The following is a 25,777-nucleotide window of genomic DNA, read 5'->3' as shown; positions in this document are numbered from 1 at the left end:
TCAGCTTTGAAGTGCAGGACTAAGGTTTTGTAGTGGCTTTGCAGGAAGAGACCGATAAGATCCTACTACGGATACAATCTCTTCTCACTGTGCAGGTGTAATGAGGTGGCTGAGACATTACTGCAACTAGAGCATCAGTGTTCCTCTTGCTTTTCTAGAGGTGAGGTGCAGAGGCATTGATTGCTCCAGCAAGTGATCACTGAGGGAGGAAGGACTAAACTTGGAGGCTGCAAGTAGCAACATAGTTTTGTCACTGTTGATGTGACATTAAACAGGACTGAAGCAAGTGGGAAACATAGAATGCTGCTCTGGCCTCTTTTCTAGTCCCTGACACTTAGCTCTCGCCTCATGTCAGTTTACACTACCTTTTCTTTAATCTAGTGCCAATCATATAGAGGCATTGCTAGAATACATGAGGTGGGCTTTGGTTGCGTTAGTGGAAAAAGCTGTCTTGGAGAGGTGTCATCTGATGATATAGAGCTGTGTATAGTTTGAGAGTTAGAATGGGACAGAGACCATTTCCACGAATAAGATTGGATATACTGAGTGAGAAGAATCATGATTTCTGAAGATATGCCTCAGGAACGTGGGAATTAGTTGTGGTTGACACTTGGGAAAACACATGCTGTCCATTGCTGCTGCTAACACTGAAATTCAGGATGGACATTAGAAAAAGCTCCCTTGTTAGAAGGGTAGCACAGCACTGGAACAACGAGATTTGTGGTCTGTCCTGCCTGGGAGCTTTTCAGGACCCTCAAATAGGTGAGGACATGGCTGACTTGGCCTTGTTTTGGCAGTAGTCTTACTTTGAGCCACACTGGACTGGGTGACCCTGGGAGGTGTCTTGCAAGCAATATTTCTTTCATTCTTTGGCTTTGAAGTAGCACCAACGCGTTTTTCAGGAAACATGGCAACAACTTTCTCCGTCTGCAGGGCACCTTTCACACATTTAATGCTGATACATAATGAAACCATGCTCATCATTTAGGACTCTTCATTCTTCTGTAAAAAAAAAAATAAAATAAATACTGCTTAGTTCACTGCCCTTTAAATTCTAAAAGTGCTCAATAATACACCAGTGGCATTAAATCTGTATCTTTGATACGAATTCTTAGAAATAGAGCTACTTGACAATGAATAGAATAAGAGGAAAGAAGTGAGTCATGAGAAAGGGAGAAAGAAGGTGGACCATAAAAGAGTTAGATTTTCAGGGCAACCAGCAGACAAACAATAATATGTTTCCATATTTGCTTTGTATTGAGTATGAAATGCATAATATTTCAATGTTTTACTCATATTGTCCTCCCTGGATATGTCATTAAATTAATGGTAATTAGCGACTGCTTCTCAAACTAAGTTTCCTAAATGCATTTTAAATATTTAAACAAAACAGAATACCTTAGATGCTAACTTACCCAGAGGGGGGAAAAAAAAAGTTACTTCAAAGGAAAAGGATATAAATATCAGGGTATCTGTTCTTCTGCTTGTTTCTGAAGTAATTCTGGTATTGTGGTAGCAATGATGCAATAGCTTCATTAGTATTTTTCCAAAAAGTGAATGAATTAACTTTATTGGGGTATTTTATCCAAAATGTCTCCCAAGGAAGGCAGTGGGGACTCTTTTGTTCTTTCCTTTTTTTCCCCCTCTCTCACTCTTTTTTTTTTTTTAAAACATGCTTATACTCTCTACTGATGCATTATTCAGACTTATTTTAATAATCAAGTCTCTGTTGAGTAATGCTTTTATTTTATTTTATTTTAATTATTTTATTTTTTATTTTCTTCTCTCAGGATTCCATCAGATAAGAAAAAAAAATGGAGCAGGGCAGCATTTTATTTTTTAAATATGATCTGTTATGTATCCACCACTTCCTAACTGGAAGCAAATGGAGAAAGTCTGGTAGTCCTTAGTTTCTAGATCATCCAAAACCTTTGACTGATCTTTCTACTTTAGAGGTGAGCATTACACTCACTGTCCAAGTTCTGTTGTATCAAGGGAGCAGAGCTGCAGCTCTTCTTTCCTGAGTGTTCTCCTGGATGCCTTCTGTAGGAGACATCATGATAAGACCTTTTTCTTGGGATACAAGAAGCCATGTGAATGCTGTTAGCCCTTGTAGCTGAATCAAAGTCCATTTTGAGATGTTCTTTTTGTTGCTATGGAACCATTATTAGTTGATCTAAGCATTAAAGCCAGAACAAGCATTGTCATTTTCCTTGTGTTATTTTATCATCATCTAGCATTGGTAGGATGGTCTTCCAGAGACCACACGTAGTAGGGCTGCTCTTGGAGCTGTGATCCTGTGACACAGGTGTCTGTTATGGTATTAGAAGTCCTCTAGAATCACTTAATAGTATAAGAGTCTCAGCTTTCATTTTAAAATGCATCAGTGGTTTCACCATGTGATTGCAAAGAGAAGATTCAATGGGACCTGACAGCAAGTGAAACCCACTGAAACTGTGACATTCTTGGCTCAGTGGCTCTGAAAGGTGTGAGCTGTTAGGGGTGTCTCAGTGCCGTGAGGAGTCAGGCTGTAGGCAAGGTAATAGTTCAGTTCTGCAACAGTTTTCAAGATTTCATAAACTTTATTTTAGTTTTCTTGGAAATGGAATTGTGTCTCCAAATATCTTTCTCTTGAAATCTGGAGTGAATTGAAGTATGATGCTGGAAGGAGGAAGGATGGGGACTGTTTCTTATACTTGGCAGGCAGCAGACGCCCAAGGCTGGTTTGGAATGTCAGGTTCATTTCTTCAGTTCATTCATGGTCTCAGGCAAAACAAGGAGTTGTACTTGGATAATCTCTCTGCCATGCCTCTTTCTGTAAATGAGATAGTACAGCCTCCTCTTCAATTCTCATTGAGTTTGCATAGAAAACACCATGTGTTCATGCAATATGCTGATTTTGCTGACACAGGAAATTGAGATGTACATTATTTTTTTCACATGTATTTGGAAAAAAAGCCCATTTTTTTCAGTCTAGCTTACATTGGCACAAAGACTTTTGACCATGATAGCTGACCAGAAGACTGTCCATGGCAGGGGAAAAAAAAAAAAAAAAAGTGCTGGCTTATTAACCCACTGCATTGCATGCTAAATTCTGTGTTAAGGATTCTTCAGCCTTCCCTGTCTTTCCGAGGGTCAAATACTAGTCCAAGTGGAGAGAGACCAGGGAGCAGATTTTGGTGTGCCAAGGCAAGAAGGGTTATTGTAATGCAGCTCTGCAAATGCCATGAAAACGTATACAGTACTGCTTAGCCAAATCTGCAGGCCAATGTCTATTTGGAAGTGGTAGGCTTTCCATGGCAATTCTGCATATTCACAAAATAACTTTGTTCTTGTTAATTTATTTATTTATTTACAAGAGGTAGCTGCATTATCAGATTTTTTTTTTTTTTTGTATCAAAACCTGTATCTTTTGTTTTGGCAGTAGCCACTCTGATATCAGATTTATCTAAATTGTTTTAAGGTAGGATTAATTTTGTTTCCTTATGATGGTCTCATACAGAAAACCTTATTTGCATTAAATTTTTAATTGTTGAGAGTTAACTGGTAGGTTTTCCAAAGAACTGATGGTGACATGCAATAAATACTTCAAAATACTTTCTGATGGTATTTTTTACTACATTCATCCCTACCTGGTAGGTTACCATATCCAGGTTTTTGTGCCTATGCAGGTTAGCAACAAAAGTAGATTTGCTGAATTTAAATGAAAAATTAATTTTGCTCAACAGCTTTTATCTTGTCATGATTTTGAAAAATATAAAGCAACAGGATGAAGATTTTCTTATCTTGAATTGTACACAAATGAATGTATTCATACTCTAGAACAGAAAAAAAAAGTCTCTGTGAGGCAGAAACTGAATTATTAGCATTCTGTCTTTACTACTTCATGTGTTCTATCTTGATCATGAGGAAAATTTGGAAATCAAGCATGGGAAAAACAGTAGTGATTTTGAAATGCTATTTTCTTAAATTATGTGAAATAAATTAATCAGACTCACTTGAGTCACTTACAATTGAAGATTTTGAAAAGAGCCATCAAAGCTTGTTTCCTTGTTCAATAGATTTAAAATTGTTTTCATAGGGTTCCATATTTCTCCCCATATATCTCAAAAGTCACTGACAGCATATTTATCACCACTTTACTTCTACTTAAAATATAGCTGTCAGTGGTGGTTTTCTATAATAAACATACTTCAAGCAAGAATTGTGTCATTTAATATTTCTGTAGTTAATGTACCTTGAAGTGCATCCAGATCAACAGCCAGACATAACTGAACTAAGTGATAATCAGAGATGGTAATTCTTATACTTAAGCAAAGAGATGGTAGTTCTTATCAAAACTCCTGAGCCAAAACTGCGTTCTCTTTTCCTGTTGCAGACATGAATAGAAAAATGCAAAGATAAGTATTTCTATTTGAAATCCCAGGAGAGAAAAGCACATAGTTTGTCTCTCTTCTTTTCTTTAACAGTTACATTTTTCATTAATGTTATGAAATTGATCTCTATTGAAAATAGAGATTTTATTCTGGTTTATTAGGTGAACTGACACTGATTTAAAAAAAAAAATCATTTAAAAAAATCAAGAAACTGTCAGTGATTTATTTGTTGGGAGAGGAACGGTTAACCAAAAAACCACAACCTTTCTTGTTAGACTTATTTGTTGCAAGCTAGTTTATACTGTCTTTTCTGGGACAGAAAGTCTATATGCTGAGGGACTGCAATGATAAATTATTCCTGTAACCAAGTCAACCCACAGTTCTTCCCCAGTTTCTAAGGAGCAGAATTCAGGGTTGAGGGGGTCAAGGTTGCCAACCTTGCCAGTGACTTGTAGTGACTCAATGCTGCATCATGTAATGGATTGCCTGGGGTTTTCAGAAACTCCAGCATTTATAGATTCTAAGAATCTACCTCTGAAAAAATGCACTTTAGAGTTTGGAAATCATTATTATCTGAGCAAATTTGATGTTCCCTTTGCTTTATTCCTAAGTGTTATGACACAAATGTCAATAATAGGATTAGTGTTTATTTCTTTATTCTGAAATTATGATTCTGCTTAGGAATCACATTCACCAACTACATTGGAATATGATGTGGTCTGAACAAAACCACAGTTATCCTCAGTGTTTTTATAAATAAAATTCAGTTAAATAAAATTTAGTATTTAATCCTTCTGTTTCCAGTTGAATATCTTTTACATTTTTTCAGAACTTTTGCTCCCTGTTAAATGCAGAAAACACAAGCCAAGAGGCTGAGATGTCCAAAGAAAAGGAAACTTGGCATTTACACCCTCCCACAGAATGCCAGTCAAAGGGATGAGCTGAGAAAATGGCTCTACACACTCTGCTCTGAGAAATTAGCTACCAGCAGGAAGGTGCATGGGTGGCAATCTCAAAATTACTAAACTAGGGACATCAGTAGGCTGTTTCTTAAAAGCCGCAGATTCAACATTTGTAGATATTAGTCATTGTTCTTCAGTTCTTTGCCTAGAAAATATAAATAATTGGCTCCCTAGGAATGCTGTGAATTGCTTGAGTATTGCAGATGTGAGAGTCATGAAAATGCAGATCATCATGAAATTAATTTCCAGGCAGTTAAAGGCTTGAGAAGGGTGTGAGACCAGGCATTGAAGTAGCAGGATGAGCTTTGATGGTTAAAGCTGATTGTCAGAATATACTGCAGTGTAGCAATTACTATTTTGACCTTAGTATTCTGAAAGCATCTCTTTTCTCTATTTCTGCATATATTTCTTGATAATAAATGCATTTAAGAATAGAATTACTCATATAACCTTATTTTTATTGCTTATCGGAAAAACTTAGATTTCTTGTAAAACATGACTTGTCTATGAAATTGTGTATTGTTACAATTAATGTTCCTGTGTTCCCTTTTTACTGCTTCTCATAGAAAATATTACAGATTTAGATGTTCCCTCATTAAAGATGCAGAAGGTTCAAATATTTCAGTGGTCTTCTTTTAGACTTAAACAAAAACAATTTGTCCCAATAGAAGAATGATCTTTAAAATATTGGCATTTACATGAAATGTGTACATTAATAACAAATAATTTTCTCACTGAGATGGCAACAAGCTAGCTGTAGTTTGGTTCTGTAGTGTTTTTTTGTTTGCTTTTTTTCCTTCCTAAATGCAGAGATACATCATGGTCAGTGGATAGTAGCTATCTTATTTTAATATCTGTGAGCAGATACAATTTCTAAACAAATATCCAGCACCTTATATGTGTATTGCAAAAATTCATCAAATATTCATTGCATGTAAATATATTAGATGGTTATTCAATGACCCCAAAAGATTTAAGTAACTTCAAAAGGAGGTAATTCATTTCAATCAAAGTCTGAGTGGCTGATAATTTTCTAGTAAATCTGCAATTACTTATATATCTTTCTTCTTCCATATGAACTATGTTAGATAAAGTGATGTGTGGCATAAGAAGGAAATACTGCCTTACAGGAGAACAGATACCAAGCCATGTAGATTTTTATTTATTTATTTATTTTGTATTTGGCTATGTAGATGTGGGAAGCATTTGTGGAAAAAAAGCTTTCACCTTTGAAGCTGCATCCAAACATTTTTAGTATTATTAGGAGTTTCTGAGTTCAGTGCAGTAGCTTTTTTTCTCAGAAAAAGACACCATGACTTGTTCAGAGTGTGGCTGTGGGGTCTTCTGAAATAAACCTGCCATACTGAGACATATCCTAACCACATTTGCTTTTTATCTGGGGTGATGGGAATTTAGAACGAGACTTTAATGCTGAAGCTCATTGAATACAGAGTAAACTGTCAGAAAATATTCAGGATTCAAAATGTTTCCGTTTTGGAAACCAATGGAAAATCAAAATCATTGTAATGTAGCATAAATATTAATTATCTTTGCATCATCATAAGCATCATTAATATTGTAATTTTATATGATGTATGGTGCAATTTCCTCCATGAATTATCTACATCGGTGATTCTTTGCTCAAGGTTATGAGCAAATATTAAAGCAATGACTACTCGTATCTCCAGAACACACTGCACAAGCTATTGTACACTAAATTCTTCTTCTGAATTCTTTGTAAATGTCATTCGAGTCAATTTCAGAAGCTTATTTTAAGCTCCTACTGAATATATGTAAGGCCCTACTGCATAAGATTTTGAAACAACCTATGTAAGACTGTAATCAGTTTGCTTTTTCTTTTAATTCATGAATAGACACCCCAAATTTGTTAGTCTTGAATTCAGGAAATAGTTGTCTAATAAAATGCTTATTATTTTAAATGTGTAGATTACATAAATAAAGCAATTGCTATATAGTACAATTTATGTCTATGTTTTTCCTGGAAAACATGTGATTGTGTTTTAAAGCAATTTTAATGAAGTTTTAAAAGTTAAATTACATCATAAGTTTAAGATGTTTTGTTTGTTAATGCTTTTATGCCCAGAGGAATGAATATATCTGACAAAACAGTCACAAAGTGTTTGTTATCTGTGTGTTGAAATCAGTTATTTAGAAAATGACTGAAATGACTAGTTATTATGTGATGAGTACTTAAGGTATTTCGAACTATTAACTCCCAAATACATTGAAATCTACTTTTTAACACTTATAAATGGTTGTTCTGTATCTATTTTTTTTCTCAGGGAAGGGTATTTGCAGCAGCCTGTTATTTTCAAATTTGTTTCCTTATATTCTCACCTGTTAAGTTTACATTTTCGGTCCATCAGTGCATTGTTTCATCCAGCTCTACCCTTCTCCATCTGAACAGCAATGCCATAAGAAATGCCATGCAATAAGAACGCCTCTGGCTTCTGGGTGTGCTCAACAGCACCTGGCTTTGCAAAGCAACAAGTCTTTTTTATTCTGAGCACTGAATGTTGCCCATCAGGAGACGTGTGTGTGCAACACCTGATTATTAATTCATGGGCTGGCTTTGGGCATGAGTGGAGTACCTTGATGCTGAGCTGAGCCAAGGCACCTTTAGACAAGCAGCATAAATACCAAAAGACATTGTTGTCCCACATTTAGGTACATATTTTTTCCAGATGCTGAAAAGTGTCCTACAATGACAGGAAGAGGAGGAGGTATTGAAAAGTTGAACCTGTGAGCCCTTTTGAAGTGTAAATGCTGCTGTGAATTCCTAAACTCCTTTTGGTGGGAGTTTCAGCACTCAGTTGTCTCCTGAAATAATGGGACTTGGACAAATCTTTTTACTCCTTCCCTACGCAGGCCAGTGAAATTGGTTCTGCAGAGAAAAGTATTGGTGAAGTAAAAATTGGAATGGGTCTGGATGAGTCTTTTTACTCGGCAGTACTGCAGCAAGATGGGAAAATTGCAGTGGTAGTGGCTGAATTATTCTAGTTACAGTCCCACGCAATGGGGTGTATACCATGAACATTTTAGCACTGCAGCTGTAGACATTGGAAAAGGCTTGAGAAGAAAACTTGTAGTAAAAAGAAGACATAGGAAGCCATAAAAATCGGTATGAGAAAGCAGAGAAAAGTGTTAGAAGTCAGAATTGTTTTTCTTTTTTTTTTTTTCTCTTCTTTTTTTTTTTTTTTTGGTGAACAAACTCATAGAATTCACAGATTACTTGCCAGAATGCCTGTAGGTAGTTTGTAAGCCTGGCTTAACAGGAAAAATTCCTTCTGCTAATGTTTTTGTAACAGCCTTTCGCATTGATGCAGTGTTTCTCCTAACATCTATTAACCTCTCTCTGAATACTTAAAAGCCTCTTCCAAATAAAATTTTAGTTGTGGAGTGTAGCTACCTGCATTATCACATATAGGAGTATATAAGATGTCAGTAAGAACACAAAAACCTTCATGCTATTGATTGCATGAGGATTTGTTTGCTGACTTTAACAGCACAGCTTTCCAGTTGGTTTGATACTGATCTTGGAGATAACTTTTCTGTCCATGCAAACTGGTTTTGTCATGGACTCTCATGCCTGAGCCTAGCTGAACTGTAAACAAGATTTCCCTCCTTTCCCTCTGGCACTTTTGTATAAAGCACTTGATTGCACTTGTTACTCAGTCTTACCCAAATTATTCTATATTGATCTATGTAAACAGATATAGATAGATACAAAGAAGACTATATACAACCCAGGATAGTTGTATATAACTGAATATGTATTTCTTCTACTCAAAAAGCCAGCAGTGATACTTTCCATCATGCCTTCAAGCGAGAAGTCCTCAGCTCTTTGCTTGATTTATTTTTCTATTATTTCCTTGCTTAATCTCTCTCTGGCATCAGGAAATGGACCTCCTTTGCTGCTGTTCTCTCAGTGCAGGGGCTGCCTTCTCACACATCAGTGCCAGGCAATATGTCATGGTTTTGGTTGATATCTTCTTCTCCCGTGTCTTCTGAAGTGCTTCCAGGGCTGGTGTCACCCTGGCATGCTGTACACCAGGCACACGAGGCAGCTTTGGGCAGAATAATGAGCCGCAGCTTTGTAGCTCTCTTCAGACCAGTGATTTGTTCTTCATTTGAGTGTAGAGATAACCTTGCCTTTTTTCAGCTTTGAAAAGCCTGGAGTAATATCAGATAACATAAACTGGATTGTGCAGTTGCACAGTCTGTTTGTGTGATTGATCTCCCGAGATTATATTTTGGTTCTTTTTATTTTTATTTTTTTTCCCAGTTGTTTTCTGTCATTTACATCAACAACAAGCTGACTGGTATTAGTCTTTCATTTCTGACTATTTATTTATTTATTTATTTATTTATTATTTATTATTTTCCTTTTGTTTTTTCTTTTGTTATCTGGTTACTAGCCCAGTTGTTGGCTGATAAATACTTGGGGCTATGACTTTGTGCAGATCTGTGCATGCACTTCATTAGCTGCACTCCACTGATTTTGTTTGGATTGCTTCTGTGATTTAATCTCTTTAGGGATCAGAATTTGTGGCTGAAAAATTTGATAACTCCATGGCAATGATTGTTGTAAGCACTGTGTGACTGGTTGCTAATGATAGATGAATGAAAGCGCTGACTGCATTTGCTGTTAGAAAAGGGACTCTCACTGTTATTTGCTACTGCTCAGCTTGGTGTGGTTCCTTTCTATAAATGCAGCCAACACAGCTGAGATGCTACTGCTTTGTTTTGATTAAGAAAACAATAACAATACCAAAACTTCAAATATTTTTTCCAAAGCTCACCACTACTGAATACAGATTATATCAGCGTTTCAACATTCCTGTTTGGGGTGTGTGTGTATGTGTCTCTTTGTAACTAGTTTTGAAATGATAATTAATTTACACTCATCAGACTGGAAGATAAAAGTAATTTTTTTTTGCACTCTGGATTCATATGTGAAAAGTGGACTGATGGTTATTAAGTACAAAGTATGTTGAGGATTCTTGTGCTTACTTGGATTTTTCTTTTTTTCTTTTTTTTTTTTTTTTTTTTTCCAGAGCAGATAGAAAAAGACTCAAAAGAGATTGTCTTAGCTTAACGTGACAAATTTTCTTCCTTAATCTACTTCTCTCAGTCATCTAGAAGAAGTATTTAATGAGAAAAATATGATGTATGATTTCCATTTCGGTTTGTTATAAGAATTCAGACTTGGTAATACATAGCAACAGACACTGCTGAAATACAGTAGTTAATCTGATGGCTAATTTAAAAGAAAAGTTTTTTTGGGGGGAGAGAAAAAAAATACCATACATGAAATATTTTTTTCACAAAGGTGTCAGAGAATTTCACCAGACCTTATGTGCTATTTTGTGTCGGGATGGTAGAGCTCACCACCAAATTCCACATTTCTGCCCCCATGTGCCTGATTATTTGGAAAAATTGTTGCAGGGATTTTTCAGGAGGGTTTTTTGTAATGATTAAATATGGCACTGCCTTGAAATGGAGAGACAAGGACAGTGCAGTGGAAAGAAGCATTATAAAAAGCAATATTACCTCTTACTCTTTGCATCCTCCTCTAAGATGGAGGTAAAAATTCAATTAGCAGCATTAGTCACAGCCTAAGAGTTGAGTTCCCTGGGAAAAAAAATAAAACAAAACAAAAAACACTCTGCAGTCAAGTTCTGCTGCTATTCTTAGTAATTTCTCAACCTTGCCCAAAAGGATGGAAGATGAGACTGCTGATGATGACTCATATTGATGACAAACAGAATGGATAATGTCAAGTAGGTGTTTGGCTCCTACACTAACTGTCCTCAGCAGTAAATATCTGTACTAAAATAATATATTGGGAACAGAGACCTGGGCCACGCACAAATGTTTTGCAGTAGGATTGTAAAAGCAATGGGGTAATGGTTTTCACTTTGTGTTTGTGTCTTTTTCCTGGCGTGAAACTAAGGTTTAAACAGCATTTGGTAATCCTAGGAAAAATGGTATGTGTGAGGCAGGTTTACAATATTCCTTGCTTGGCTCTCTGCCACAGGAAAACTGTTGGCAATATTAGAAAGTGAGATATTAAGAATGGACGTACAGGCTTAACTAGAAGTCCATCTAGCCAAATATCCTGTTCCTGGCTGTTGCCTACAATTCATACTTAAGGAAAATGGGCATGGAAAAAAGAACAGATATCCCTATGCCTTCCTTTCTTCCTGGCCTGAATTTCAGTTGAAGGATCTATTAGATATGGATGTATTTTCTTGGTCTTTGAACTCAGCTTTTCTTTTTGGCATCTGGAGCTTCCTGAGGCAATGAGTTTCATAATGTAATTATGCTATATGAAACCCTTCCACTTTTGATTGAATGATAAATTCATGTGGTGCCTCATGGCAATTTTGGCCTTATGCAAGGAATCCATGGCACTGAAAGGAAATCTGACTTTTATACATATCTGCTTTCCTACAAAAGATTGCAGTACACACAGCTTTGCCCTTGGCACCAAAGGCTCATGGTTACAGGGAATCTTGTGCGTGAGTGGTTCAATTAACATTGCTTAGATAGGATTCATGTTCCCTCTTTTAGATATGTAGAGTGTACATCCAAGTGAGTCACACTAGGTTTATTTTACAATCAATTAAAAAACAAACAACAACAAACACAGGAATTTTAAAGCATGATTAACCTGATCCGTTTTAGACATATACCTTTTGGGTAGGATGAGCTGCATCTCAAAAGTGCCAATTTCTCTTCATAAAAAGAGCACAACTCAAACCTAGATTTCTGTTGTGGAGACCTTTATGTTTGTTCAGATGACTGTCACTCTAACTGGGGTCATTCACTAAGGAAGAAAAATAGGTATAATCCCAGGAAACAACTGTGCTTTAGGAAATCACTCATTAGATAGAGGTTGGTAGAGTGTATTTTAATCACTGGTCTTACACAGATCCCCTTTGGGCAGGTGGTAAGTAAGACACTAGTGCAGTAGAAAAAGAAATAGCAATGAAATTTCATCCAATTCAACACTCTTAAGATTAGATGTTGTAATTTTTTAATGCTTGACATCATGATATGCCCACCTATTTATTTATTTATTTAGAGATTTGTTTCTAATTTAAAGACAGTCCATTTCTGGGATGATGCAAGTGTTTCATTTGGACTTTAAAGAGGTTTCGTAGCACAGCATTTCTTAAAAGGTTACCCAGAGCTTTTTGATTAATGCTACGCCATTTGTGTTTGGCATCCAACAAAGGAACGAAAACAGAAAAAAACATGAGGCAAGGTGAAAACAAAAACACAAACCCCTTTGCCTCTTTAAGTTAAGGAAGGTGCCAGGTAAATGTTACCTTCACATGATGTGCAGTGTGTTGGAGGCTAAGGAGGTCTAAGACTCCCCCCCAGGCTGTGGGGAGAGGAGAGTCGGTCTCTGCACCTGGGGGGATAATGAGACTCAGCTTGTGTCCCTTTAGCTGAGAGCTTGCCATCCCAAATCCATTCCAAAAATTTGATCTCCCTGACGGCTGAGGAATCTGTCACTTCCATACCACAGATTGGCACAAACATACTGACTTGCAATTGATGTTGCCCTTTTGAAGTCAACTCCTTACTGATCCTGATGCCAAATCTGTAGTGTTGGATTCCACTAGGCAACTAGAAATGATATTTTGATGTTAAATATTTTCCAGTGAAAAGATAGAAGAGGAAAATTGATACAAGGCAATAAACCATATGAGACTGAGACAATAGTTAAGCATTTAAGAACCTCTAACATTTGACTTACCCTGTTTTTGCGGTTTCCACAACTAACAGTAAATGACATTTTGTCTCTAGTAGTGCATTCTGGAATTCCTCTGGTATGCTTTCTTCAAAACAAACAAAAGGGACATTCATACACAATTCTTTTTCAGCATTCCTTCACATAAAATTTTCAGGTGGCAGCATGAGATTTCAGAAATTGTAAAGAAACTATCAGAGTCCCATTTTAAGTTTTTTTAAGACCTGTGTTTATAAACTCCAGATCTGGATGCCAAACTTTAAGTGTCTGAGGCCTATAATAGGTTTAAATGGTCTTCAGGAATAATCAGAAATGAGTGTGGGTAGACCTGAAGCTGCAATCCTTTTTATCCTACTAATTTAGAGTCTGATCTCTCTCTAATTGCCTAATCTTCATTTTTGTAAAGTTGGCGTATAGAAATTTTCATTTTGCTTAACATGGCTAGTCAATAGGGTGTGATTTATCTCTCCTCAGTTTAGACAGCTTCATTTACATCTGAACAGGTTGTCCAGGCTCCTGTTGTAATCAATGGATGGAAATAGGAACTTCTCAGGCATAATTCTTTGGCATAGTTTGGATGCCTATCTTTTGATGAAATAAATCATTTTCTTTGAAGTGCCTGTTCCCTGTTCATTGGCTATAATGGAGTCTTGAACAAGCTCAAATGTGGATGTGGTAAGTACTTATATTTCCTTAATTACCTATGCAGGAAACTACAATTTAATTCTGCTGAAACTTTGGCTTGTCAGATTATTGTGATGCCGTTCTGTTGCCTTTCAAATTATTTCATTCATCACTCAGAGTTATCTGTGGTGTGGAACAGAGGTATCAGCCAAAAAAGTTCATATGGGCAGCTCAAGATGTACACAAGTAAGAATGCAGAGAAAACATAGACAGAAATCTGGGCAGAGTCCCAGGAAAAAGCCAGTGACATTCCTGCTTCTGTAGAAAGTGTTAGAATATTTTAAGAGCCACTCTATTTAATTGATAGGATTGGGAGGAGGGGTTGTTTAGATGTGAAAGAGGACTTTCAGTGTATTAAGTATGTCAGTGGCATTTATTCTCTTCCATAGTTTTACTTTACTTCCATAGTCTTACTTTCATGTTTTCTAGAGTCGTTATTTCACATAAACAGGCTAAATATTTTACTAGGTCCTGAATATTCTTTCTAGCAGAGTTGGCAAATTAACAAGGCTCTGCTCATGTTTCTCACCTGAACAATAACAAATGAAATGATGAGGAAGGCATTCCATTTGTACTTTTAATGATGCATATTTAAGTACTTGAGTTTCTATGTTGTAATAACCATAACCCCTTCCTAGTAGGCAACATTGCTATTTAGGCATCACTACTACAATGGGATTTGACCTTCATGTTTCTTTATTGTTTTATGAAAGAGAACAGTCCTGGAAGAAGGTTACTCGCTTTACTGTATTTGTGAATCCAGAATAGTGTCTATGATTTAGTAGACGCGAGTCAGGAAAGAAAAAAAGGCCAAAGAACATGACATGTTTTCAGGGACAGCAATCACATGTTCAGAAAAGGTTTCTCCTTAGAAACTGTATTCTGTTTTGGGAAAATGGAATTAAGAAATGCAGAGAAAAGTTCTTGATGTTAATGGGATACATTATATGTATTTAATAAATGTTTTTCTCCTGGTAGTAATTTGTCAGAAGATTATAGTACTTAGCTAACATGTGTTCACAGATCAAACCAGTCACTTCATCTTCCTTCAAAGAATTAGTGAAAGCTTCAATGAAAATGAAGAACTTTCCTTTTTTTTTTTTTTTTTTTTTTTTTTTTTTTATGAAAGTGAGGCAGAAGTTCTCTGTCATTGCTTGAATTTGCCTAACTCCATAGTGGCTTCATGTAGTATGAATTCAAGCAGTAAAATTATGCAGGAGCTGTGCATAATTTCTGCATAATTTCTTGCAAGAATTTACTGTAATTACAGCAACAGAGGAGCCTGTTGATTGTCCTCAATTACTTTTCCATTTCTGTTAGAAAATTATAATGCAGAACAATTCAACTTGAGAAAAAGCATCTTATAACATAAAATCTGAACAGAAAGAATTGCTTTCATCATTTAAAAAGAATACATTTTCACACAGGGTACTCTGTCAAGACAGAGAAAGAGAGAAGTAAGGATATTCCTTTGTCGGAGGGAGAGGGACTGGGTTATATCTCACCTGGTACACATTATATAGGCTATGTGGCTGCATCACCAAGACTGATGTACTCTACAAACCAGAAACTTCCCCAACAAGAAAAATATATGCTTTATATCATAAAATCATAGAATGGTTTGTTCTGCAGGGGTCCTTAAAGATCATCTAATTCCCTCCCCTCTGCTGTGGGCACCTTTAGCTAGACCCAGTTGTCCAAAGGCTAAGCTGAAGTATGACTTGCCTAATGGTGCAAAGTGGCAGAGACAGGAATGAAATCCAGGAGGTGTCGTTGTATAAGTTAACCAAATATTCTGCCTCATTGCTCTGGGCTAAAGTTTCATCTGATTTCCTTCCTGATATATTCTTATATAGATAAATCAGGAGTCACTGGCAGTATGTTTTCTTCGGTAGATTGTTTTGCACAGAGAGAACATAATTCTTCAGAGGGAAAACCTGCATTGCTTAAGGAAAGGCAGAAAGCTGGACAGTGGCACTAAAAGAAGCCATTGCCTATATGCATGGAGTCAGGCCAGAGAGAAGCTGTGCAGGCATAGTGAGAAGGGCTGGTGGAAAGGAAGCTGATGCTTCTCATCCACGTTTCTCACTGGGTTGCAAGATCTGCAAATCAAGCTGACTCAGCTAAGCGATGGCCCAAGGTTAAGTGGGAATATGTGTATATGTATAACTCTTAGCCTGGTTTTCCTTGGTCAGAAGTTAGCAAAAAATTAACCAGCTTCACTGAAAGCTGATGTGGAGGTACTCCAGGCTCTCCAGAAAACTCTGTATCTTCAGTTGACCCCATGTGACACCATGAAACCAGCTGTCTCACCTCCCTGCACATCCCCACCCTGCCTTTGTAAAAAGACATTGATATTTATGTAATTCACAGACTAAAAGGGAAGTCTTGGAAGTACATCTTCATTTCTGTCTGCCCTCATAACCTGATCCTTAGGAACACGAAGGCTCAATGTGATGCACATTACTGGCAATGAGATGGGACAGTAGGGACAGATGTGTCCCAAACCTTTACCAACATCAGGGGAAAACAGCTACACACCCCACAGGCTGGTGAAGGTGTTGATGGTGTAAGGGTGCTGGAGGGCTTTCCAGTGTGGTTTTTCCCAAGCAGAGTCTGTGCATGCAAAAATTTGCCTTTGTTGATTAAATTCAGCTCAGTATTGCAAGAGGAGAGACAATGGTTGCATAAGGGGAAAAAATAACTAAAAGAAGTGGGCACAGACTGCAGCAGTAAATCCACAGTCATATCAGTTTTGACAGTTAAAGCCAAGCTGCAAGTGAATAAGCATTCACACGGCGGCTGCCCATGCAGTCCTTGGTGGCTACATTTCAGAATTACTTTCCTAGACACAGACACAGAGTAATGAACCTGGCCATGTTGTCTGAGAGGAGATTCACAGGCACGCAAAATCTCCTGGCAATGCTTTTGTAGATAAGCAAGATGAAAGTGGCTTCAAGTGCTCTTTATTAGCTGTGGTTGGCTGAACAGTATTTCTGCTGCTGATTACCACAGCCTTTCCTCTGCACAGTGCATGGAGAATGGCTGGGTGGGGTAGGGGTGCGCAGGCCTTTATCTCAAGTTTTCTAACTGATGAGATGTACTGAGCATCTCCAGGGCCCATTGCACACCAGTAGACAGAAATGCTCAGTACGCTTATATCAGAACATCATATGTTCATTGACTGGTTTATTGTCAGGATCAGGTTGCTCTTCTTCCTCCCCCTGCCAACATCAAAACCCTATTTGTAGGATATTAAAAAAAGATTAAAATTATGTATCAATGGTGTATCTAAGGAGCTCATGCAGTATTATGACAGGTAGATTATTTTTATCCTGTGTAGTCTAAAGCACATCTGATTTTTCCTCTTTATTTTCCAGATTTATACAACAATTCTGTATTTAGGAATGGCAAAAGACAAAAAAGTAAATGGTTCTGACTAACATGTAGTGCAAGATGGGTTACTGCAGAGCAAGGCAAAGAACACCTTCCTACCCTGCACCCCGAGTTGGAAAGCCTTTCACATATACATGAAAATTTAGAAAGAATTTTAATGTCTTAATCAAAATTCTGGAAAAGTTTGTTTTTGTTTTCCCTCGGGTACTGGTGTGGCCATCAATAGAAGGGCATTCAGAACTTTTTCATATTTAAATTTCCTAAACACATCAATTACATCTTTAATGACCATTTTACAGTATACTCTGAATATTTTGGCATCTGTCTGAAACAGTGGCCCCATCATGAATGCAGAAAGTAGCAGTTATTTTGGAAAGTTCTCTAATGTGTTTGATCAAACCTATAGGTCTGATCTAAGCTTAAGTCACAGAAGATGTATGGGGTGGCAATTTCTGTTTGATACAGATGGAAAGGAGAAGTCATGCCCTTTAGAAAGGCAAACCACTGGGGCGAGGCTGGAGGGAGGGAGCCTCCAGCATTCTGGAGACCAAGTGACTGAATACTTTGTTTGAATCAGACTCAAGATGCATCCCCAAACTGACATCTCATCCTTTATTATCAAGACAAAAAAATAAAAAAAGAAAGAAAAAAAGAATCATATATGCTGAATATTTCTGAACATAGAGTGGCTTTAATAGAAGAGGGAAGGAGGAGTGCTGCATCTTGCTAGAATGGCCTCCTGCCTAGTTGTTGGGGAATATGTGTTATATAAATATAATACATCAGGGTATATATATTATTTATACTTGGAGTATATATATATATATACTTTACTTTACACAGAAAGCTTTTTCTAAAATGAAAAAGTAACAATGAATCCAACTGCCCTTATTACACACCTGTCTTAATGTTTAGTACTATAACCGTCTTAGTATTGTCAGCCTCATCACTCGTGAAATATAAAGAGTAGATGAGAATTTCAAATGCTTATTAAGTCAAACAAATTATAATTAGCTTGTGGAAGATATTCTTTGTATGTTAAATAAGATTTAGAAAGGAATTTAGAAATGGAGTATAAGCTAAAGAAAAAAATTGTAAGATAAATAATAATCCTTACAATAGATTCATGAACATTTGAGGTAGGAAATACCTTTTTGAGTCTTACCTACTTTCCTGTGTTTCTGAAAACTTGATCTCTAAAATCTGGGCTTAAAATGGTTTAGCAAAGAACTTGCATTACTGTCCTGGGAGATTACTTCATAGAGTGATAGATGCTACAGATAAATGATTCCTGATACCTAGCTGAAATATTTTCCTTCTCTGTTTTGTTTCCCTGTCTCTGTGCTGTGGACCACTGAAAACACAATGAGATGTAGGGAGTGATGCCAGTTCACAGTGACTGAAGAAGCATTCACAGCCCTTAATCCTGGCTGAGATGAGTCTTCCCTCTTTCATTAATTCCTCTTCAGATACTTCAGATTATTTTTATGCCTTCCTCAAGCCATAAGAATCATTCTGTCTAAATGCACAATTTTAGATCGGTATAACTTTGCCCCATCATCATTTTAATGTTTTCTCCTAATAAAAGGGTGTCAGATTTATTTTTTTGCTTACTACTTCTAATATATCTAGACAGTTTTCAAGAAAAAGGAAGGGACTAGCAGCATTTTATAGTCTCCTGAATTGCTGTTCTGTGGCAGGGTATTCTACAGGAATTGTGATAAAGCGTATTAGTGCATAGTGATAAAGTGTATATAGTGTATACAAGTGTATAGGGCTATATCTTACCACAAAACATAGGAAGATAAATCTGAAGTTTATTACTAGCTGTTTGCTCTCTGAACATAGACCTTCATCAGATATTCCCAGTGATCTGTGCTAATGAACAAAGGTTTTCAGGTTTGTTTTCCTTTTGTAATTTATCTATCCCAAAGGAGTTAATATTATGGTGATTTGGTGGCTAGAAAGATGTTTGCTGCTTTCTTTCTGTATCATGTTTCATTATAGTTTAGGAATTGCCTAGGAATCATGTGGCCTGAGTCAGAGAATACAATATCATTGACATTCCTCTTCCTCAGTGTCAAGTGTTGTTGGTCAGTTTTGAGGCTACTTGGTTTAATTTAAAGTTTTGTTTCATTAAGGTACTTTTTCTATGACCAACTATGTTTTGTGGAAATGTTTTTAGAGAATTAGGATTCAACAAGGTGCAGTAATATGCATATATATTTAACATTAACACATATAAACATGAAATTTATTCTGTTTGGAGATAATGGGTAGATGGATCCTTGAGAATGTTTCCTTTATATCATTGGTATTCTGTGTCATGAGGTATGAGCTTGGCTGGCTGTCATCAAAATCTTAACTTTCACAGCATGCAGGGAAATGTAATTGGTTTTGCGGTATTGTATACAGTAAGCTCAAGGGCTCTCAGTGTATTTTATTGCAGTTGCAGTTGACTGATGGAGATTAACTTTATGCTAATCAGTGTAAATGTAAAACTTGGTGGTACTTAGCAAAGAATAGTGATGCAATTTGTTGATAAAAATAAGTGATTTTTTCTTTTTTTCATGGTTAAGCAGCCATATTGGAATCTGAAAAATGAATACATTACTTCTGACAACTTCTAATACTTACGTTGTTCCAGCCACCACAAGACATTCTGCTTCTTGGTTTGGAAGACATGGAGAAATTATCTTGTAAGCTGACTCCATGTAAACTCTTTAAAACATCAAATTCTTGATATTCTTACTGATATTCTTAACACCTTATCAGTGATTCTTCAAATATTTTAGCACCTGTTTGTAAGCTTTGCTCAGGTGAGCATTCCTTACTTAAGGAAATGGGTATACATGTCAAAGCAAAACAAAGCTAACAGTTGTTTTCTGGAGACTCATGTAAAGAGCCAGATATAACGTGTATTGTACAATCAGATCCAAATGCAGCACCGTAATAATGTCTAGCTCTGTTTGCAGTGTACTCCTCTGCCTCTTGATTTGGGAGGATCCTGCTCAGTATTTGACTATGTTCCCATTAGAAAATACCACTATATTAATTTCATAGCTAAAGGAAAATTAGTATGCAAGTAGAGAAAAATCCTATGACAAAACACAACCCAAGTCCACCCTGTGTTTTATTTTCTCATGAAAGAGAACAGGAACAGTAGATTTCCATTTGGCCTTGCCTAAACAATTTCACTGAATTACTTTGGCCAAAATCAGAAGACAAGTTCTTTCTTCACTGAAATCAACGGCAAAAATCACAGAAGTACCTGTGGTTCCAACATTTCCATCCCACCTCTCCCAATCTCATTCACCAATTTCAGCAGATACATTGTTATGTCAGCACCCTTCCATCCTAATGACACAAAAACATGGAGGTTTGTGACCATGATGTGAGCATCTGTTACCACTATTGTTACCACTACAGGCAATGTTTGTTGGAACTCATTTAAATACAGATGAGGAACACAGGAGTACTTCCAAGTTAGAGATTTAGGGACTGTCTTTCCTGAAGATGACACTTAAAATCCATTGGAACTCATATGAGTTCTTTAAGTGATATTTCTATTTTCATTTTATGAAGGCTTTTGCAGCTGAAAAACAGTAGTTAGGGTAGACTGATGGTACTAAAGGCCTTTTTTGGGTATCTCCTTTTGATAATGAAAGATGAAACAGTCTTTAACTCATAAAAACTTCCCTGGCAGCAAATCTGTAATATTATTTCAAGGTCTTGTATAAATAATCAAATATTTCTATTACATTGCCATTACCATATTGATAGTTGCTATATGTGGTGTTGCAAAGCTGAGATTTTTTTTTTTAGTATAAAAATAATTTGAAAGTCCAACTTCAATCATTGCCAGTCTTTTATGATATCTACATGTATGTTTGGAGGAACCTTAGCTTCCTTGTAATGCTTGAAGGTTTATTATTATTTATTTGTCACCTTCTTAACTTAGATAGCTTTAGTATATCAACTTTCTATAGCAAACCACATTGATTAGTGTTTTTTAAAACAATTTGACATAAGTTAAGATGCATTTGGCAGAGAGATTTGGGTAGCATATGCAGTGCATTATCACTATACATTTTAGCTGTTGACAGTGACAGAAGTAAACTGACATTAATGCATGCTTGATAAGTGATACTGCTATTACCAGTGTCACTTTTATCATCAACTGCTCAAAACATTGACCTGTGATTCTTGATGTGATGTTATTAATAAATTTGGTATGTGTTAACATATATATCACATTGAATTCTTCATGACATTTTCCTTGACAGTAATATGATTATTGTATATTGCTTCAGTTCACTTGTTAGTATTGCCCTTAATATCTCCTTCAGAAGGCAATAATCTCTTTTTTTTTTTTTTTTTTTTTTTTTTAAATCTATCATAGACATACTCAGCATTTATTGGTTTGGATATGAAATGCCTCAAAGGTAAAATTTTCTTATGAGATACTGTCATACAATTAATTTCATTGCCGATTGAAGATGTTGCAATCAGATTCAATATCATTTTTCCTCTTTCAAGGAGTACAAACCCATTTGGAATGTTTCCATCAGAATTAAATATCTGGGAAGTATTTTTGTTTTTGTTGAAACTGGATTTTTGGTATTACTTATGTAATGGCTGATGCATCCTTACAATGTGCTGACCAAATGATTACTATTTAAAGTTGGTTAGGAGATGCTAACTTCCAGGAGTGAAATCTGTTATCAAAATAGTAGGCAGATTTAATAGAGATGTTTTGGAGAAAACACTCTGAAAACTGTATGACACCACAAAGTACAGGAATTTGGAGTGAATGTGACTGACATGGACTCTGAATGGATAGTGAGACTCTGGCTGTCAGGATTTCACTTGTTGCACAAATCCATGATGACTTACCACTATAAGTCTCACTGAAATTTATTTTGCCATCGATTTTTAACTTAACTTCAACATGTTGCTACTACAGAAGTATGAAGTAAGAGAGGGATTTTCTCAGGAACAGAAATGATCAAGGGCAAGAGACTTGAAAAGATTTTCTGTGAGATCTGAGATTTGGCTACTAGGATTTGTGAGTCATTTGGGGATGGAAATGCAAGGGGTCACTTGGGTCCATCTGCAGCAGTCACCCAGGAATTTTATCACCCGAAAGCCATGATAGGGAGCTGCCTGAGGGAGCCATCAGGAAAAGCCAGCTTCAGAAAAGAGCCTAAATCCTGATGGCCCTTAAGATCAGTAAGTGTATGATGCAGGGCCATGGGGAAGCAGGTTGCCTTGTTTAGCATTCTCAGCTGTGACTCTTTCCAAATTTAGGCCTCCAAACTAGATATCAATTTCCTACAAGAATGAGCCCATAAATACTGCTATGCTGGATCAGCCAGGGTCCTGTCTTGTCCAGTCTTGTGTCTCAGTCAGTGCCTGAGAGCTGATGCCTAGAGAACAGGATGAGAATACGGAAAATGCTGTGAATTGAACTCAGATCTCTTAATTTGCAGAAGAATTACAATACCTTATAACCATGGGCACAGAGTATAAGAGGAAGTTCCTTCTAATGAAAGTCTTTCATGTCATTTAAATAATTCAATACACACTCGGCTGGAGTGAATATGCTATCTATTGCTATCTATTGTCCAGGACACATGTTCAGAATTTAGGATAAGCAGTTTCTAGTCCTGCTCCAGTTATGAACTCACACATTACATAAAGCAAGGATCAGTGTGACAGAGTAAACTCTATCATTCACCCTCAAATGGCACATAAGGGCATGCTTAAGGGAATTCATATGGCAAGCAAGGAAGTCCATTACCCAAACAGAAAGAAGGACATGGCTGGATGGTGCAAGTGACAGATTGTCATGGAGGCTGCACAGAAACATGCTGAGCACCCTGGGATGTGGCAGAGAGCCCAGGCTGTGCTTGGTCCATAACTACTTCAGCTTAAGCATCCCATCTCTTTATATAGTTCTTTTAGTGCACGTCTGAAAACAAGTCTTTTAATCTTCCAGGAGACTTTATCTAGAAGACCATTTTTTTTTTCAAGAGGAAGAAACCTCCTTCATTCACTGTCCTGGTATTCACTACTAATACAAAGATTAGCAGACATCGGCTGGAACCCATAAGTTGCAGGTTCAAACCAAAATGGTTCCTCTTTGCAGAACATGTTGGTGTACTGGGAACTTTGTACCATGAGGCTCTATAGATGCTAAAACCCTACAGAGGCTTACAAATGATGAGGCATGTGCCTGGAAGAAAAACCCACCCATGACTACAATCCGGGCAGATGCCACCTGTAATTGAGATGGTTCCAGAACCACACACACATACACACACACACAAAAAAAAGGTTTGTGATAAGAATCATAAGAAATTCCAGGACACATAAGAGGAATTTAGTGATAGTTTCCTGTCCTCTAGGCGAGGATCTAACCACCTGTTGACTGGTATAAAACCTTGCACATGGTCTCACTTCCCACAGGCTCATACCTTTAGGAATGTTGCTTTGTGGTAGTCCCACGTGTGCAGAGCTTGAGAAATCCACTGTCTACCTGTGATTACACTCCTGTCTGAGGGCAAAGATGCAGGCATCTCATGTGCACAGCAATTTGTAGAGAGAGAATTTACCTGTTTACACATTTAGGTGATGGATGTAAACAGAGTATCACAGTAGTTCCTGCGTTTGTGGACCTAAATAACCCTTTTTATTCCCATGTCTTGCTGACTTAGCTGCTTCTGAAGTGCCCTAAATATTATGTATTTACATTGATTTTTTGTAGAATTTCTATTTGTAAAATGAATCCACCTGTACTACTGAATTCCTGTTAAATTTGGTTTAGTTGTTATTTCACCATTGTTTATTTGTTTCTACATGTTCTTATCATAGGCCTATTATTATTATTATTTTCTTGAATGATTCAATTTTCCTCAGAATTCTCTGCTTTTAATGATACTATTAGGTTATCCTTCATTCTGAGAATAATTTAGTTGAATGTTTGAAAATCTTTTACATTGATGGCAAGAACTACCAGCAAACTGACATTTGGTGCATTTGGTGGCATTTTCATGTACCTTCTTTTGTTGTCACATAAGTAAATTACTTTCATTGTTCTCTCCTGAAATGCTTGGATTACTTTGGATACTCCCCTGAAATGTTGAACTTTTTTTTTTTAATTTTAGATTTTTTTTTTTCCATAATACATAGCTATTTTATTGTGGAAAAAAATAATGTCTGTGTATTAAACCAGCACAAATTAGGTTCCCATAAAATCTGTGTTTGATAACTTGGCTTGTAGATATGGTACTGGTACTGGTTATGCGTGAGCTCAATCTGAATAGAAAAGCAAGCAAGCAAACAAACAACCATTAAGCCTTTCCAGAGGATTTTTCTCACCCATCAGTCACTATGAGGAGTACAGTGTAAAAATATTCTTAGCCAGAATACACTTTCTATGGCACATTTGTATGCTAGTTGTTTTAAAATGAAGACAACAATGACAACAAAAAAAACTGAATACATCAGAAGTGATGAAGAAGTGATTAGGAAAGAATTTGATGTTGACTAAGAGATCTTGCAAAGAGTCTTTCATGTTTCAGGCTTGCTTAGGCAGATATGAAAGGTCACAAGATTGCAAGTATTCAATTAATACATTCAAATACATTATCCCTTTTTAGTAGGGGTGCATTCTCACACTGCACAGGGAAGAAGTAAAGGTAAAACCCTATTTTCCTCACTTTTTTTTTTTTTTTTTTGGCAACTGCAGATGCCCAGCAGCTCATTGGTTTACTATCAGTACCTCAGCTGAAAGATAATAACTTTTTAAAATAGACTTGCAATCACGTGAACATGCTCTGATAAGCAGAGTTTGGATGAGAAAAATAACTTCTGAAGTGTGCACTTAGGTAGCTATGAGGGTTGAAACAAGCTGATCATTTAGAATTTGATCTTTTGATGTGAACAGGCATATTTCTTGTGGCACCGTGCCCTTAACTAGTCTTATGAAATGAAGAATATTTTTCAAGTAGGCAGGTGCAAAGATAGCACAGCACAACGTATTTTTGCTTTTGCTTGATCTCAGAAACTTTACAAAAATCAACTCAAGATTTAATTTTTTCCTAGGTAATCATAAAAACTCTACAATTTCATGTGAGCAAAATCTAATTTGCTTTAATGGGACAAGTACACAGTCTGCTGACATAGCTGTTTGCAAAAGCAGTTCCCAAATTCCTGACACTTTACCTCCACCCACATAGCATTCTCCCATCTTTTATTTTACATACACACGCACACAAACACTCTTTCTACAGAAAGCATGTCAAAAGCCTCTTCATCCTGAGTGCTCTGATGAATGTTTGAGGTTCTAGTGGAAGTGTAATGAATAGGAAATAGCCGTGTTCTATGTTGCAGACAAGGAACTCTGAAGCAGGCATGATTTTGTTCTTTGTTCCAGAAATCCTCTGTGTAAGCACTTTTGCTGTTGACCAGAACTGCTATGGGCCAATGCAGCCTTAAATCTTTTGTTGACATATCACTAGTAAGAAGCCAAAGAAAAACACCTAGCAATTACTTCAATCTGTGACCAT

The 25,777-nt window shown here is 36.7% G+C and overlaps 1 protein-coding gene across 17 annotated transcripts in view; it reads left to right on the top strand.

Annotated features, from left to right (window-relative positions):
• MLIP (muscular LMNA interacting protein) overlaps positions 1-25,777 on the top strand; it is a 128,337-nt gene that overhangs the window by 9,721 nt on the left and 92,839 nt on the right. The window lies entirely within an intron of this gene.

Source organism: Anas platyrhynchos, chromosome 3, assembly GCF_047663525.1.
Source record: "Anas platyrhynchos isolate ZD024472 breed Pekin duck chromosome 3, IASCAAS_PekinDuck_T2T, whole genome shotgun sequence".
Lineage (NCBI taxonomy): Eukaryota > Metazoa > Chordata > Aves > Anseriformes > Anatidae > Anas > Anas platyrhynchos.
This window is presented reverse-complemented; position numbering and strand designations above follow the sequence as displayed.